Source organism: Macrobrachium nipponense, chromosome 3, assembly GCF_015104395.2.
Source record: "Macrobrachium nipponense isolate FS-2020 chromosome 3, ASM1510439v2, whole genome shotgun sequence".
NCBI classification, from domain to species: domain Eukaryota; kingdom Metazoa; phylum Arthropoda; class Malacostraca; order Decapoda; family Palaemonidae; genus Macrobrachium; species Macrobrachium nipponense.
In genome coordinates this window covers 20,326,746-20,343,812 of record NC_087202.1, presented here as the reverse complement: position 1 = coordinate 20,343,812, position 17,067 = coordinate 20,326,746, and the positions used below count along the sequence as shown (strand labels likewise).

The following is a 17,067-nucleotide window of genomic DNA, read 5'->3' as shown; positions in this document are numbered from 1 at the left end:
TAACACTTGTTTTTCCCTCTACAGGGCTCACTTGTTGGTTCTTGCACTGCCACTACTCATAGCAAACAACACCAAACAAATTTGTACTTACATGTTGTGAAGACAGTTATGATATTTTCCAACTATTATTTTCTGACGAAATGGTTGAGCATATAACATAACAGACAAATTTATATGCAGTAAGGGATAAAAACTGCACGAACTTCCATGTAGATTAGGATGAAATTAGGAAGTTTCTGGGGCTATTGCTCATTAGTGGACATCACAATGTACCATCTGAAAATGATTACTGGTCAACAAGTGGAGACCTAGAAATACCAATATTCCCCAAAACAATGAGTAGAGACAGGTTTCGATCAATCAAGAGATATTTTCAGTCCCTGATAACAGTAACTTAGCTGACTCCAAGATTGCAAGTTTTACCTTTACTCGAAATGCTTAGAGAGAGATGTCAGGCTAATTTTTCATGAATATCTCAGTATAGATGAGTCAATGATTCCCTACCATGGACATCACAGTGCAAAACAGTTTCTGAAAAACAAGCCTGTGAGATTTGGCTATAAAATGTGGATTTTGTGCAGTGCAGATGGGTATCCTTATAATTTTGAAATATACTGTGTAAAGAATCAAAGAGAGCCTTGCCTCTTGGAACCCATGTTGTCATGAATATGTTGCAGCCAGTGGCTACTAAAGATGAACGTGTTGTATTTTTCGATAATTTCTTAACAAGTTACAATCTCCTGAGTGAGTTAGCACATCAAAATATTCGTGCATGTGGGACAATTCCTGACAGCCGTACAAGAAAATGTCCTCTCACTTCAAGGAAGGAAAAAAGTATATCTTAGTTTTACCAGACCACTGAACTGATTAACAGCTCTCCTAGGGCTGGCCCAAAGGATTAGACAATTTTACGTGGCTAGGAACCAATTGGTCACTTAGGAACAGGACCTACAGCTTATTGTGGGATCCGAACCACATTATATCGAGAAATTAATATCTATCGTCAGATATATATATATATATATTATTATATATATATATATATATATATATATATATATATATATATATTATATATATTATATCTATATATAGATATATATATATATATATATATATATATATATATATATATATATATATATATATATATATATATATTATATATATATGTACTATATATATGTATGCATGTATAGTACCAGTCATAATACTTTGCGTGGTAGGGAAGATGGAAGAAGAAAAAGAGTACAACAAACTAAAAATATTCAAGAAAAATCCCTTATTAAAGCAACCATCATAAAATTTGGAATGAATAATCACCAACTGCTGCCCTAGTACTTGACAGGCATGCCACAACGTTTACGGACTTTCTGGAGTGTCCTGGGCATTGAATCTGAAAACCGCTACAGGAGGGACTCGTGCAGATCGTCCCAAGCGCGTTTCAAACTTTGCGCTGCAAGACGTATCCACATTCAGTAACTTTCTTTTTATGATTGCTTAATGATTGAAATGGCTGGGGAACTCCCTGGCCAGTCGTGGATATATTCAATTCCACAATCTCTAAGCCACAAAGTATATTCTATTTGGCGGTATGATCCCCAGTGCACGAATCTTAATCCAATGCCATTGAAAATCAGCAATTGAAACGAAAAAAAATTCGGCTGAGTGAAATTGACTAATTGGGAACTTAACTAGAGCTACTGGCTCACTCACAGAAAGTGTAACTCTGTGTAAGAGCTCTTCAGTAACCTGTTGGACGTTGTGACAGTTTGATGTCGAATTCTTTTCTCGTGCTCTGCCATAGCCGTTTCTAACATTATTTTGTGTGGTTGAGTGAGTGTGGTTGTATTAACAATGTCTAAACCGTATACTTCCATTGAGATATCGTGTGAGAGTGATACAACTTTACGAGGAAGGCCTTAAAACTGGTGTAATTAGCCAAAAAATTGGCGTGAAACAATGGACTGTCCAAAACATTCTGAAAACTTTTCGTGAATCGAGAGGGAAAGAAGTACCTCAATGTTCCTGGCGAGAATTCTTAACCCCTTCTTACTAATAATAGGGGGCCTCCCAGTGCTGGTCCTAGCCTTGGGTACTTCCTCCCCTCCCGACTCATGAAAAGTTTTCAGAATGTTCTGGACAGTCGGTGGTTTCACGCCAATTATATGGCTAATTACACCAGTTTTAAGGCCTTCCTCGTAAAGTTGTATCACTCTCACACGATATCTCCTGCTTTGTCTTCCCAGGGACATATGTTCACCTCTATATTATAGTCCTTGGCTGTCATAAACCAACAGGCTCTACCTCTGGAAAAATTCGGATTCTTAATTTTCTTCTGCAGCTGAGTGATCAATGTACATTGCTATCTCATCTGCCTCTGGGGGCCTTAATTTCCTACTGTAATATGCTATAGCCTGATTATTTATCATCGTGTCTTTGCATTAAGCACGCTCCTATTCCGGTGCAGCTTGCTTCGGTGGCCAATAGAATTTCTTCACGAAAGTCCGGGAAACTAAGTACCAGAGATGTGTTAATCCTTTCAGTTTCAACAAATGCTTCTTGTTGCTTCGCTGTCCACGTAAATGATAACGTGTTCCTTTACCAACTCTGTCAGTGGAGCTGATATGACTGCTAAGCTCTTTACATACCTTAGGTAAATACCGACTAAACTTAAAATTACATTACGTCCTTCTAACATTGATGTGTAGGGTATTCCTTAATTGACTTAATCCTTAATTAGTTTACTTGTACACCCCTTTCAATTACTGTAAGTCCAAAGTAGTCCATTTGCCTTGTAAGGAAATTGCAACCCTTTTAACCTTGACTTGAGGTTTGTTTCTTTTAATCTCCTTAGGACTTCTCTTACTATTTCTGTGTTCCTCTAGGGCATCTTGCTGTTATCTGTTATTACCAAATCGTCTATGTGGCATTGCACCCTTTTGCCTATTAAATTACCCAAATTCTTATCCATTTTATCTTACAAAGTTATGGGGTTATACTTTAGACCATAAGGCATCCTTGCACATTGATACTTGTCGTTACTAGTGGAGAAAACTCAAAGGTTTACTTTCTTCGTCAAGAGGGTTTGCAAGAATCTGCAATAAATCTATAGTGGTGAAATACTTCTTGAACCTTATAGTGGTGACAAAATCTCGCATCTACGTCATTGGATAAAGATCGTTTCCAGTAATTTTATTCAATTTTCTGAAATCTACGACGACTATATGTTTTTTGTCCCCTTTGGAACTAGTAAAAGTGGAAAAGACTATGGGGATTTTGATGGTTCTATTATTCCTTGTCTATTCATTCCTTGTACTTCTCTTTCAATGATCTCCCTCTGGGAATGTTCTACTCTATAGGCTGATGTGTAGATTGGCTATCTAGTTAGTGGAATGAATGACTATTTTGTGCATTATTTCGCCTGTATTTCCTCATGTGTCGCCGCCAAGAGCGACTATACCTTTACATTCGCACAATAAGTCTATAATTTCCCTTCTAGCAAGATTTTCCCTTTATGTCCCTTAAATGAGATTCTAACTTAGCCCTTCTCAGTTTTATGAGCAGAATTTTCATTTTCTTTACTGATTGGTGCTACCATGTCCCCTTCTACGACTCGAATAGGTATGTTGTATAGTTCTGCTAGGCCTATCTCTGTACCTGGTGTTAACTTAATCTTTCCTCCTCTGTTATTTGTAGCCTGTAAAGCTAGTTTGCTCTGTCTAACTTCATGTAAACTAGAAGAATAATGTATTCCATTTACTTGGGACCTTTCAGTAGGTGTGAGAATTTTCCTTCCCTTCAAAAGTTGGATTTACTGTACATTCTTCCCACATACTTTCTCCAGGTTTAAGTTTTAACTCCCCTTCTAATTCTAAGTAAGTGTCTTGATTTGATTCCAAGAAGTTATTGATCTGTTATGAACTCGTGTTACATTCTGGACGTCTTCCCTCTGTCTTATCTTTCTTCAGAATACTTTCCATTCAGGAATTCTCTCGAGTCTAGGTTCTTCTAATTAACCTGCATATTGGTATTCTAGAAATCTTTTAATTACTAATTGCTCTCTAGGTGCGTTAATGTTGACCCCTTGTCTATTCATGATTGGATAACCTATTAACAAATGGTCAAAGCTAACTGTATATTCCTTGTTACTAAAACCTTACCTTCTCTTTTATGAAATTCTTCCTGGCTTTGAATGGACAATCTATCAGTCGTATTACCTAGATATTATTACTATGAACGTATGTGATTTTACAGTCTACCTCTGAGTTCAAATTTAAGTGAGAAAATATAACCGATTCAACCTTTGCTGACCTTATACATATTCTTAGGACTACTTGTGCTTATCTCTTACTATTTTCACTGGATTAAAATTTTATCACAATTTGAGGCAAGTCGAATTTGCTAATATTAATAATTTCTCAACCCCTTTTTTCCCTTTCTTCTTATCTTTGACTAGTGGTTCCCTGTCACCGTCAGTCCCTAAACCTTGTTGCTCTAGTTATCCTGTCTTCTCACCTTCCCATCCTGGGTGGTTATGGGTGGAGACCGATCATCCCCTTCAGGATTCTTACCTAAGATTTTCCTGACTTCTAAATCAATTTCTGTTACATCATCTGCTGTTCCCCATTTGCAGTTCATTTTTGCGGTGACCTCTTCAGGTAAGATTCCCAAGAGCAATGATAAATGCATCATTTTGCACAATTCTCAATTGTTATTCCTTTTTTATCCCCTTCTGTAATTATCCACTGATTGTTGGAAAGTACCTGATCCAACTCATTGTCATAGATTGATGGGTTACTAAGGTCCTCGCGTGTTCTCATGTCGCGGAATACGTTTGCAAGACAGATCACCGGATCGGTCTCGCCTTCTGGGGAATATATTTTCCTAAGGAACTGTTTCAGTTCTTCCCAATTCCCAAGCCTTTGATATGTCTCATGGACATATTGTTCTAAGCTCCAGGTCGAGATAGCTCTTGGCTTCAAGAAGTTTTTCCTTATCTGTACCCGTCATGTTGCTTAGGCGTATCCCTACTTATTCCATGCAGTTTTCTAATTTACAGGTATCCTGACCTTCCCTTCTTCCACAAAACTTAGCTATTTGAACAATTGCATGTCTGCTACGTGTTCCCATTGCTGCGGCATCTGAGTTAGTTGACTGTTCCCTCAGCCACATCTAATTTCCTCGTTTGACTTCTAGTGTGAGCAAGAGTTCTTGCTTTCTTATTTCGGGCCGATCTCTTTCGTACCATCTTCTCGTTAATTAAGAAGTTTCTTAAACAGTGAGTATGTCTAAAATTATTAAAGTTATGGCAGTAATATCCCGTAAAAAAAATTAATAGAATAAGACACTTTTACTTTACGTTTTAATGTATGACACTTACCTGGCAGGTATATATATAGCTATATTCTCTGTTCCACCTGGCAGAAATTTTCAAAACTCGCGGCAAACGCTAGTAACCTATTAGTAGTTCAGGCAACCACCACCCCGTTACCGTGGCGCTAGCGCTAGGAACCGTTCCCAATTGGGCCAGATTTTCTCTGCCAGCCGAACCGGCAACATTGTTGGTGGTTCCCTGCTAGAATTTTCATTCTCGTTGCTGACTTTTCATGGATTTTTGGTATTGTACTCGGAAACGTTAGCTTGGCATTCGCTTTGGATTGTTCTTTAAAGATGTCTGATTCTGGAAGTATGTTTAGTGTGTGTGTAAAAGAGGGGTGTAAGGTAAGATTGCCGAAAGCTTCGGTCGACCCTCATACCATTTGTAAGAAGTGTAGGGAGAATGTGTGTACTTGGGAGAATAGATGCATTGAATGTGAGAATTTATCAGAGAAGGAATGGAAGATATTTATGAAATATGTTGAGAGACTTGAGAAAGATCGTGTAAGGAGGTCTGTTTCTCGTAGTGAGAAGTCAAATTCTTCTAGTAAAAGGAGTGAATGTATTTCCTCTCCAGCTCCTTCTAATGTAGAGTTGGTAGTTCCTTCTCCCCAGGTATCTCCTGCGCCCGCTGCTGTATCGGAGGAGGCGAACGATACAAATATTGTGAAGGTGTTCGCTGCCCTTGCGTCCATGGGCGACCAAATACAGCGACTTACAGATAGAGTTAGTGCTTTCGATGTCAGTGAAAGTGTAGTGGAGGGGGCGTCTGATCGTCTCTCTCGTGCTCCTAGACCTAGACCTCTGTCAAGCTCCCAGACCCAAGGGAGAAGGCATGTCGACAGTCGAAGGGAGGCGAGAGAGGTTTTGCCGCGGTCAGGCGTCCCTTCGAACAGTCCTGTTGCAAGTTCCCAGGCTGTTGCAGTTCGCCGCAGAAAAGGCGTAACTGGGAAGTGTGCGTCCTCGGAAGGTTCGACTTCCGAACGAGAACGTCGGTACACAGTGGTGTCTCGCCCCCTCAAGAGGTCTTTCAGGACATCAGCGGCTCTCGAGAGACAAGATCGTGAGACTTGGAGTAGTCCTGAGGTGTTGTCCTCCTCAGAAGACGGGGACGCAGTTCCGATCAAGAGGAACAAGTTGTTTCGTGCTAGAGAAGACTCAGGACGCACTGGCGCTATACGTCCTTCTCGGCCTGGTATGGCGATGGGAGAATCTCCTCCGTCTTCTTGTGTATCTTCCCCTCGTCTTTCTCCGTCGGGTAGAGTGCAAGATCGCTCTCCGTTAGGTCGCAGTCCCGCTCGTAATCCTCCTCTTTCGTCGTCTACCATTCAGGAGGATAGTACGAAGGGTTTCTTAAGGGAGATGCAGTCCAAGCTGGCAGTTCTGGTGAAGTCCTGGGATCCGCCTGAGCAAACATCTTCGAGGCGTAAGGATGATTTCCTTCCCATTAAGTCTTCTAAAACGAAATACAAGGACGCGTTCGCCGAGGACTCAGGGCGCTCTAGCGCTAGGAAGACAAGCGATCGCTTGGTTTTGCAGGACGCAGAACACAGGAAGAGAATGCTTTCGGAGGAAGCAGGACGCAAACATCAGGACGCGGAACTAATTGTGGACGCAGGACGCAGGCGACAGGAAGCAGGCGTCGCTACGATGGACGCAGGACGCAGGCGGCAGGACAGCAAGAGGCGGCAGGACGAAGATTCTTCGGTGGCCGCAGGACGCAGGCGGCAGGACGCTATTCCGTCAACGAAGCGTCAACTCGACAATGAGTTCCAAGACATTTCTTCAGCAGAAGAAGAATTGGAATTAATGGAGGGAAAGAATACGGAACCTTCTTCAGATTATAAGGTTCTAACTTCACGTCTTATGGCTATTTTTGAGGGGGTGGGGGGGAATTTAAACCGACAGCTCCGTTATCCCCCTTATCTCAATTTTCCAAGACTAGGACTCCAAAGAAGTCCTCTTTCCTGAAGATGACGATGTCAATTTCGGCGAAGAAAAGGCCCTTCAACGGGTGAATGACTGGATGAAGGAGAAGAAAGAAGCGGGAAAATACTCTTTTCTGTTTCCACCAGCTAAGTTAGCTTCTAAATCAGGAGTATGGTACGCTACTGGAGAAAGTCTAGGCCTGGGAGTACCTGCCTCCTCCCAGGGGGACTTCTCCAGTATAGTAGACAGCTCACGCAGACAGGCGTTACAGTCTGCTAAGGTCTGGTGGACGTCTTCAGAATTTGACCATCTTTTTAAAGGGATTTTTAGGACTTTCGAAGTCTTCAATTTCCTGGATTGGTCTTTGTGAGCACTTGCGAACTCCCTAGTAAAGAAGGAGGACCTTCGCAGGAATGTAGAGACAGCTAAGAGCATTATGTCCTGCATGGACAAGGCTCTGGGAGACGGAACGAATGAACTGGCTTCGTTATTCACGCAGGAGTACTTTAAGAAGAGATCGCTGTTGTGTTCTTTCGCTTCTAAAGGAGTTTCGAACTCTCAGAAGTCGGAGTTGATGTTCTCTCCTCTGTCGAAACAGCTGTTTCCTTCAGAGGTGATTAGGGATATAGCTCTCTCCCTTTCTCAGAAGGCCACTCAAGATCTTCTCTCATCTTCAGTTAAGAAGTTCTTACCACCCAAGTTAGTGAAGAAGACTCCAAAGGATACTAGGCCTTCGCAACAGCCCTTTCGAGGAAGAACATTCGCTCGACCCGCCTTTAGGGGTAAGAGAGTTCCCTCTAAAAGAGGAGCCAAGACTCCCTCTAAAGAATGAGAACTCAGTCCTCCAGACGACAGTGGGGAGCCAGACTTCAAGGTTTCTGGGAAGTTTGGCAAGATATGAAGGCAGATCCCTGGGCTGTCAACGTAGCTCGGGAAGGGTACAAGATTCCTTTCTTGAAGAGACCTCCTCTCGCAACATCTCCGAGAGCCCTCGGGGCAAATTACAACGATTTAGAGAAGAAAGCTGCTCTGTGGGAGCAAGTAGCGTCCATGCTGGAGAAAGGAGCCATAGAGCCTGTTCTGGATCACGAATCTCCGGGATTTTACAACCGTCTGTTCCTGGTTGCAAAGTCCTCGGGAGGTTGGAGGCCAGTTCTGGACGTAAGTCAACTGAATCTTTTCGTAGAAAAGACCAAGTTCACCATGGAGACGAACGATTCAGTACTGGCAGCGGTACGTCCAGGGGACTGGATGACGACCCTGGACTTACAAGACGCATACTTCCATATTCCGATTCATCCAGGAAGCAGGAAGTATCTAAGGTTTGTGATTCAGGACAGGGTCTTTCAGTTCAAGGCCCTATGCTTCGGCCTTTGCACAGCCCCTCAAGTTTTCACGAGGATGATGTCCAATGTGGCGAGATGGTTACATTTAAGAGGGATCAGAGTGTCTTTTTATCTGGACGACTGGTTGATAAGATCCCAATCAAGAAGTCAATGTCTGGAGGACTTGAGTCAAACATTGGACTTAGCAAGAGACCTAGGTCTGGTAGTAAATATGGGAAAGTCTCAATTGGATCCCCAGCAACAGATAGTTTATTTGGGGATTCAGATATCGGCAGTGACTTTTCGGGCTTTTCCGTCCCCCGAAGGCAAGCCCAATGCATTCGGAAGGTGCAGGACTTTCTAAAGAAGGACCGATGCTCAGCAAGAGAGTGGATGAGTCTACTGGGCACACTCTCTTCGCTAGAGAGGTTCATTTCTTTAGGAAGGCTGCACATGAGACCTCTACAGTTTTTCCTGAAGGATTCATGGCCAAGAAAATTACAACCGGACTCCTTCCAGTTTCTAATTCCGGCCGAAGTAAAGGAGGAATTAAAGTGGTGGCTAACTCCAGGCAGGTTAGCAAGAGGGATGTCGCTTCAGCAGAAGAGCCCAGACCTCGCCTTATTTTCCGACGCGTCGGACGTGGGTTGGGGAGCGACATTAGGCCCTCAAGAGGTGTCGGGACTTTGGAGCAAGGAAGAGACAAAGTGGCACATAAACAGGAAGGAACTGATGGCAATTTTCTTGGCTTTGAAGCACTTCAGAGAGTTGATTCGAGACAAGACGGTGCAGGTCAACTCGGACAACACCACGGCGCTGGCATATATCCGGAATCAAGGAGGGACTCATTCCTTTCCCCTTTACAAGCTGGCAAAGGAAGTTCTGCTTTGGGCGGAAGAGGAAAAGGTCGTGGTACTCACCAGGTTTATACAAGGAGAGAAGAATGTGGGTGCGGACCTGTTGAGCAGAAGAGAACAAGTTCTCTCGACGGAGTGGACTTTGCACATGGAGGTTTGCCAGAGCCTGTGGAAGTTGTGGGGCCGTCCAGTAATAGATCTGTTTGCGACAGCCAGAACAAAAAGGTTACCAACCTATTGCTCTCCGATCCCAGACCAGGAAGCAGTGGCGGTCGACGCATTCCTGATGGATTGGTCAAACTTAGATCTGTACGCTTTTCCTCCGTTCAAGGTACTGGGGAAAGTGATGAAGAAGTTCAGGGAGAGCCAGGGGACGAGGATGACCTTAATAGCCCCATTTTGGCCGGCCCAAAGTTGGTTCACAGAGGTACTGGAATGGACAGTGGATACGCCAAGGACTCTTCCGCTAAGAGTAGATTTACTCAGACAACCCCACTTCGACAGGTTTCACAAGAATACCCTCGCTCTGGGTCTGACTGCGTTCAGACTATCGAACGTCTGGTCAGAGCGAGGGGATATTCTAGAGAGGTGGCCAGTGCAGTGGCTAGAGCCAGAAGAACCTCCACAATCACAGTATATCAGTCGAAGTGGGACAATTCCGGAAGTGGTGTAAGAAACAGGAAAGTGTCTTCATCCAGTACCTCTGTGACCCAAATCGCAGATTTCCTTCTATACTTGAGGAAGGATTTACGCTTGTCAGTTTCGACAATTAAAGGTTATAAGAGTATGCTAACCTCAGTGTTTAGACACAGGGGCCTAGACATCTCGAATAACTTAGACCTTCGAGATCTGATTAGGTCATTTGGTACGAAGAAACTATCACAATGCAGGCCACCGGCTTGGAACCTTGATGTGGTCTTGAAGTATTTAACTTCTAGCAAATTCGAGCCTTTAGAGGAAGCCTCTCTGAGAGATCTTGCTAAGAAGACTATCTTTTTAGTAGCATTGGCAACTGCTAAAAGAGTTAGTGAGCTTCAGGCCATATCGAAGAAGGTGGGATGGAGACATGGCAACGCAGTGTGTTCATTCCAAGAAGGTTTCTTGGCCAAGAATGAGAATCCAGCTAATCCTTGGCCAAGATCCTTTGAAGTTTTGGGTTTGGCTGAGTTAGTGGGTCACGAGCAAGAAAGAGTTCTCTGCCCAGTGAGAGCGTTGCGGTGTTATACGGAAAGAACAAGAGGTATCAGAGGGAAGTCTGATGCTCTGTGGTGTTCAGTTAAAGACCCCAGCAAACCCATGACGAAGAACGCTCTAGCCTTCTTCATGAGAGAGTTAATTAAAGAGGCTCATATGCTGTGTCAAGAGCAGAACTTTGGTATTTTGAAAGTGAAGGCTCATGAAGTCAGAGCAGTGGCGACTTCATTAGCTTTTAAAAAGAATTTAGCCCTCAAGGAAATTATTGAATCCACATATTGGAGAACTAATTCAATATTTGCGTCTCATTATCTTAGGGATGTGCAGACAACCTTTGATAATTGTCAGACGCTAGGTCCATACGTGTCCTCGGGTACAGTATTGGGCAAAGGAGTTACTACCCCATAACCTTCTTTTAAGCTAGTTGATGTTATTAGGTGATGGTGTTTGTGTTTATTGGTCGTCTGAGAAAAGTGTGCGGTACTTTTCTCAGTCTTGTTAGTATTATCCGGTGATGGTGTGTGTGTAGTTCAGGTAAATGATCTATTACTAGCTTGAATGCCGTGGCATAAGAGGGCTGTACGGATCTGTCAACACATTGGTCACGTCCAGTTTTGTCAGTTCCAGTCTTAGCTTCTTCAACATACAGGACACTTCCTTGTTGAGAGCTACTAAGGTTTAAGCAGGCTTAGAGGCAGGACCTATGAAGTCAGCTACCTTAGCAGGTAAGGAACCTAGAGTTTTAATAATATTTTAATAATATTTTTATACTCTAAGAATGTTGCTGTCTTTGACCCACCTCCAAATGTGTCAATCAGCTATATATATACCTGCCAGGTAAGTGTCATACATTAAAATGAAGTTTTTATGATAAAACAAAGTTTAATGTATACTTACCTGGCAGGTATATATAATTTAATTCCACCCAGCCTCCCCTCAGGAGACAGGGTTCAGAGAAAATCTGGCCCAATTGGGAACGGTTCCTAGCGCTAGCGCCACGGTAACGGGGTGGTGGTTGCCTGAACTACTAATAGGTTACTAGCGTTTGCCGCGAGTTTTGAAAATTTCTGCCAGGTGGAACAGAGAATATAGCTATATATATACCTGCCAGGTAAGTATACATTAAACTTTGTTTTATCATAAAAACTTCATATTCAATCACAAAAAAAGAATTTTCCCCAAGAAATATTCTCTAAGTCTTACATTACTGGTAAGCGATTCTTAAGCAACCACAAAACCCTACTGGTAAAACGATACTGAACTCTCTGACCTGCCAACAAGAAAGGAAAATACTTTAGACCTAGTATTTGTGAACGAGATGAATTATGTTAAAGAAATAATAGTTTATAATGCGAGTATTTCAGACCATAATGTCATAGAATTAACAGTTCATTCCAAAGCAAGTGAAAATAGAGATAAGCAAGAAATGAAAAAGTGGGAAGGATATGGAAAATACAACTTCTACAGTAAAAATATAAAATGGTCAGAAATTAATGAAGAATTAAACAAAGATTGGGATAACATTTTCGTAAGTGATGACATAAGGGTAAATACGGAGATATTATATAAAATATTGGAGATAATAGTGGAAAAATATATACCGAAGAAGAAAAGTAAACATCATTCATGCATACCAAGAGACAGAAGGATCTTGTTCCAGAAAATCAGAAAGTGGAAAAAAGGTCTTGCAAAAGAAAAAAATGCATGGAAAGTTATAGAACTAAAAAGTAAGATAGAAATGCAGAACAAAAGATTATACAATCAAAAGAAAATGAAAAACGGGACTTGGAAGAAAAAACCCTATTAAATATCAGCAAAACCCCAAACTATTATACTCATATGCGAAGAAGATGAATAAAAGAAGAATAGAAATAGGCCCTCTGAGAATTGAAGGGAGATTAACGAATGAAAAAAAGGAAATTTGCAACATACTGGCAGAACGATATAAGAGAGAATTCACCCCTAGAATAGATAATGAAGATAATGATATAGAAGTAAGGGATGAAAATAGTGAATATTTAGCTGACATAGATATTAATGAAGCTGATATTGTGCAGGTTATTAATGAAATTAAAAATGGAGCTGCTGCAGGGCCTGATGGAATTCCTGCTATTTTGTTAAAGAAAGTAGTTCATTCTATCGCAAAGCCACTTGCAATATTATTAAGACAAAGTGTAGATACAGGCAAGATATATGATGAGCACAAATTAGCATATATTACCCCTACTTTCAAAAGGGGATCAAGACTAGAGGCAAGTAATTATAGGCCTGTGAGTCTAACATCACATATTATGAAAGTGTATGAAAGGGTAATGAAGAAAAATATTATGAAACATTTAATAAAAAATAATTTGTTTAATAAAGGACAACATGGTTTCGTACCCGGAAAAAAGTACACAAACCCAACTGTTAGTCCACCGTGAAAACATATTCAAAAATATGAAAAGCGGGAAATGAAAAAATTGAAACAGATGTGGTTTATTTAGACTTTGCAAAAGCTTTTGATAAAGTAGACCATAATATATTGGCGAAGAAAATTAGAAAACACAATATCGTGGATAAAGTAGGAAGATGGTTAACCCTCTTACGCCGATTGGACGTATTAAACGTCGAGTCAAAATGTCTCCCGTATGCCGATTGGACGTATCATACGTCGGCTCAAAAAAGTTTTTTTAAAAATTCGCGGAAAAATACTTATAGGCCTACCAGCCGAAAACTTTTGTATCACGCGCCTTGGGGGATGCTGGGAGTTCACGGATCAAGGCGTTGTTTTGTTTACAATCGCTACGCAGGCGCGCAAGCGCGAATTTCTTTCTTATCGCACTAAAAGTATCAGTGACACATCTCGGAATTATTTCGTCACTTTGACATAATTATTGCACCATTTTAAATTATCCTTTACATGAAGTATTATATATGAAAATGTGCGCAATTTCATGCACAATACAACTAAAAAATACTCATGATTGTAGCTTTTATCAATTTTGAAATATTTTCATATAAATACGATAAGTGCAAAAATTTCAACCTTCGGTCAACTTTGACTCTACAGAATGGTCGAGAAACGCAATTGTAAGCTAAAATTCTTATATTATAGTAATATTCAATCATTTGCCTTCATTTTGCAACAAATTGGACGTCTCTAGCACAATATTTCGATTTATGGTGAATTTATGAAAAAACTTTTTCCTTACGTTCGTGCGATAACTCTTCCGATAAATTTTTTCGTGCGATTGTCCTAATGTTTGCACCCTTTTAAATTTGCCGTTACATAAAGTTTTATATATGGAAATGTGCGCAATTTCATGCAAAATACAACAAAAGACAACCCATGGTTGTAGCTTTTATCAGTTTTTGAAATATTTTCATATAAATAACGTTAAGTGCAAAAATTTCAACTTTCGGTCAGCTTTGACTCTACCGAAATGGTCGAAAAAACGCAATTGTAAGCTAAAACTCTTATATTCTAGTAATATTCATTCATTTACCTTCATTTTGCAACGACTTGGAAGTCTCTAGCACAATATTTTGATTTATGGTGAATTTATGAAAAAAAAAAAAATTACGTTCGCGCGGTAACTCTTCCGAAAAAATCAGAATTTTTTTGTGCGATTGTCGAAATGTTTGCACCATTTAAAATTAGCTGTTTCATAAAGTTTTATATATGAAAATGTGCGCAATTCATGTAGAATACAACTAAAAATGATTGAAGGTTGTAGCTTTTCTCTTTTTCGAAATATTTGCATATAAATCACGATAAATAGAAAAAAAAACCACGTTCGGTCAAATTTGACTCTACCGAAATAGTTGAAAAACGCAATTGTAAGCTAAAACTCTTACGGCCTAGTAATATTCCGTCATGTTTCTTCATTTTGAAACAAATTTGAAGTCTCTAAAACAATATTGTGATTTATGGTGAATTTTTGAAAAATATATTTACCTTCACTCCGCGCGCCGATTCGCGCCGCAAGTCTCCGAAATACGTACATGGCATTATCCTAATATTTGCTCCTTTTCATATTAGCCTTTTATAGAGTTTCATATATCAAAATGTGCGCAAATTCATGAAGAATACAATAAAAAATAATTGAAGGTTGTAGCTTTTTCCATCTTCGAAATATGAGCATATGAAAAAATATATATATTAAAATTTCGACATTCGGTCAAATTTAACTCGTCCGAAATGGTCGAAATCTGCAATTCTAATCTAAAACTCTTACAGTATCGTAATATTCAATCATTTGTCTTAATTTTGAAACAAATTGGAAGTCTCTAGAACATTATTTAGAATTACGGTGAATTTTTGAAAAAAATATTTTTTTGCGTCCGCGCGTTACGAATTCGTACATCATTTTGTGATAATATTTTTCCGGGTGGTTACTTTTATTGTTTTACAATGTATTATATATCAAATGATCGCAATTTAGTGTACAATACAACGCAAAAAAAAGTAACTGGTTAGCTTTGACCGTTTTCTGCACAGCGTGATTTGAATACAATTATGTATGAATTTTTTTTTTTCGCTACCATATATCGCATTATTTACATATGATAATGATATTATTTTTCATTTCTGATGGTTGCATTCTAAACTTCAGGCAATGACAAAAAAAGGAGCCAAAATGAACTCTTAATCTTCAAAAGTACGCGCGCTGTAATTTTTTGAAAAAATTATTTTTTCCACTTCCGCGCTCACTCCAAACCAGGCCCGGCATACGGGAGACGTTTTGATTTTTAGGGCTCCGGCTTAAGAGGGTTAAAAGAATTTTTACACAACAGAAAACAGATAGTTATTGCAAACGACGAGAAATCGGATGAAGCCAAGGTAATATCCGGTGTGCCGCAAGGTACGGTGTTAGCTGCAATACTGTTTGTTATTATGATTGAAGACATAGACAATAATGTTAAGGATTCGGTAGTGAGTAGTTTCGCAGATGACACAAGAATAAGTAGAGAAATTACTTGTGATGAAGATAGGAACGCTCTACAAAGAGACCTTAACAAAGTATATGATTGGGCAGAGGTAAATAGGATGGTATTTAACTCTGATAAATTTGAATCAATAAATTATGGAGACAGAGAAAGAAAGCTATATGCATATAAGGGACCTAATAATGAGACCATCACAAATAAGGAAGCAGTTAAAGACCTTGGTGTGATGATGAATAGGAACATGTTATGCAATGATCAAATAGCAACTCTGTTGGCAAAATGTAAAGCAAAAATGGGAATGTTGTTACGGCACTTCAAAACAAGAAAAGCTGAACACATGATTATGCTTTATAAAACATATGTTCGTAGTCCACTTGAATATTGCAATATGATATGGTACCCACACTATCAAAAGGATATTGCACAAATAGAGAGTGTACAAAGGTCCTTTACAGCTAGAATAGAAGAAGTTAAGGACCTAGACTACTGGGAAAGACTACAATTCTTAAAATTATATAGTCTATAAAAGGAGAAGAGAGAACGCTACATGATAATTCAGGCATGGAAACAGATAGAAGGAATAGCAGAAAATATCATGGAACTAAAAATATCAGAAAGAGCAAGCAGAGGTAGATTAATAGTGCCCAAAACTATACCAGGAAAAATAAGGAAAGCACACAGGACATTAATCCACTACGCACCAGCATCGATAATGCAGCGTCTATTCAATGCGTTGCCAGCTCATCTGAGGAATATATCAGGAGTGAGCGTAGATGTGTTTAAGAATAAGCTCGACAAATATCTAAACTGCATCCCAGACCATCCAAGATTGGAAGATGCAAAATATACTGGAAGATGTACTAGCAACTCTCTGGTAGACATTAGAGGTGCCTCACACTGAGGGACCTGGGGCAACCCGAACAAGATGTAAGGTCTGTAAGGTCTGTAAGGACCATAAAGTGTACGCTAACGAGAAACCTCCTGTGAATTACCCTTGTTATCCTAAACGCCCTTTAAACAAAACAAAGCAAAAACAGATTGACATTCACCTGCTTTAACAAATCAGAGTAAAAAGCAAATGTTAAAACAAAATAAAAAATTCTTAAAGTATAAGAAATCATAAAAACCAACTTAAATGACACAATTAGAATTAAAATTGAAATTTAAAGTTATTGGTTAGGAAATACGAATGTTTGGGAAAATCTTGGTACGTAGTTGATTAGTTAGAATTAGTAAAATGAAGAAATGTCGTAAAATTTCGTTGCCAATAAAAGTTTGGTGTGTAAATATTCAATCTCAAAGTACAAATCTATGTATCTTAAAATCTTCTAACTGAAATGTTAATCACGTAATTTACTTTCAATTAAAGTTTACTGTCTTGTGTGTGTTAGGACATTATTTGGGACTTACCTTTATTGTCTTCGGAACTGGGCTACGTCTGGTCTGTGTTG

The 17,067-nt window shown here is 39.8% G+C and overlaps 1 protein-coding gene across 3 annotated transcripts in view; it reads left to right on the top strand.

Annotated features, from left to right (window-relative positions):
- The window catches only part of LOC135221653 (bleomycin hydrolase-like), a 228,735-nt gene that overhangs the window by 68,851 nt on the left and 142,817 nt on the right, over positions 1–17,067 (top strand). The window lies entirely within an intron of this gene.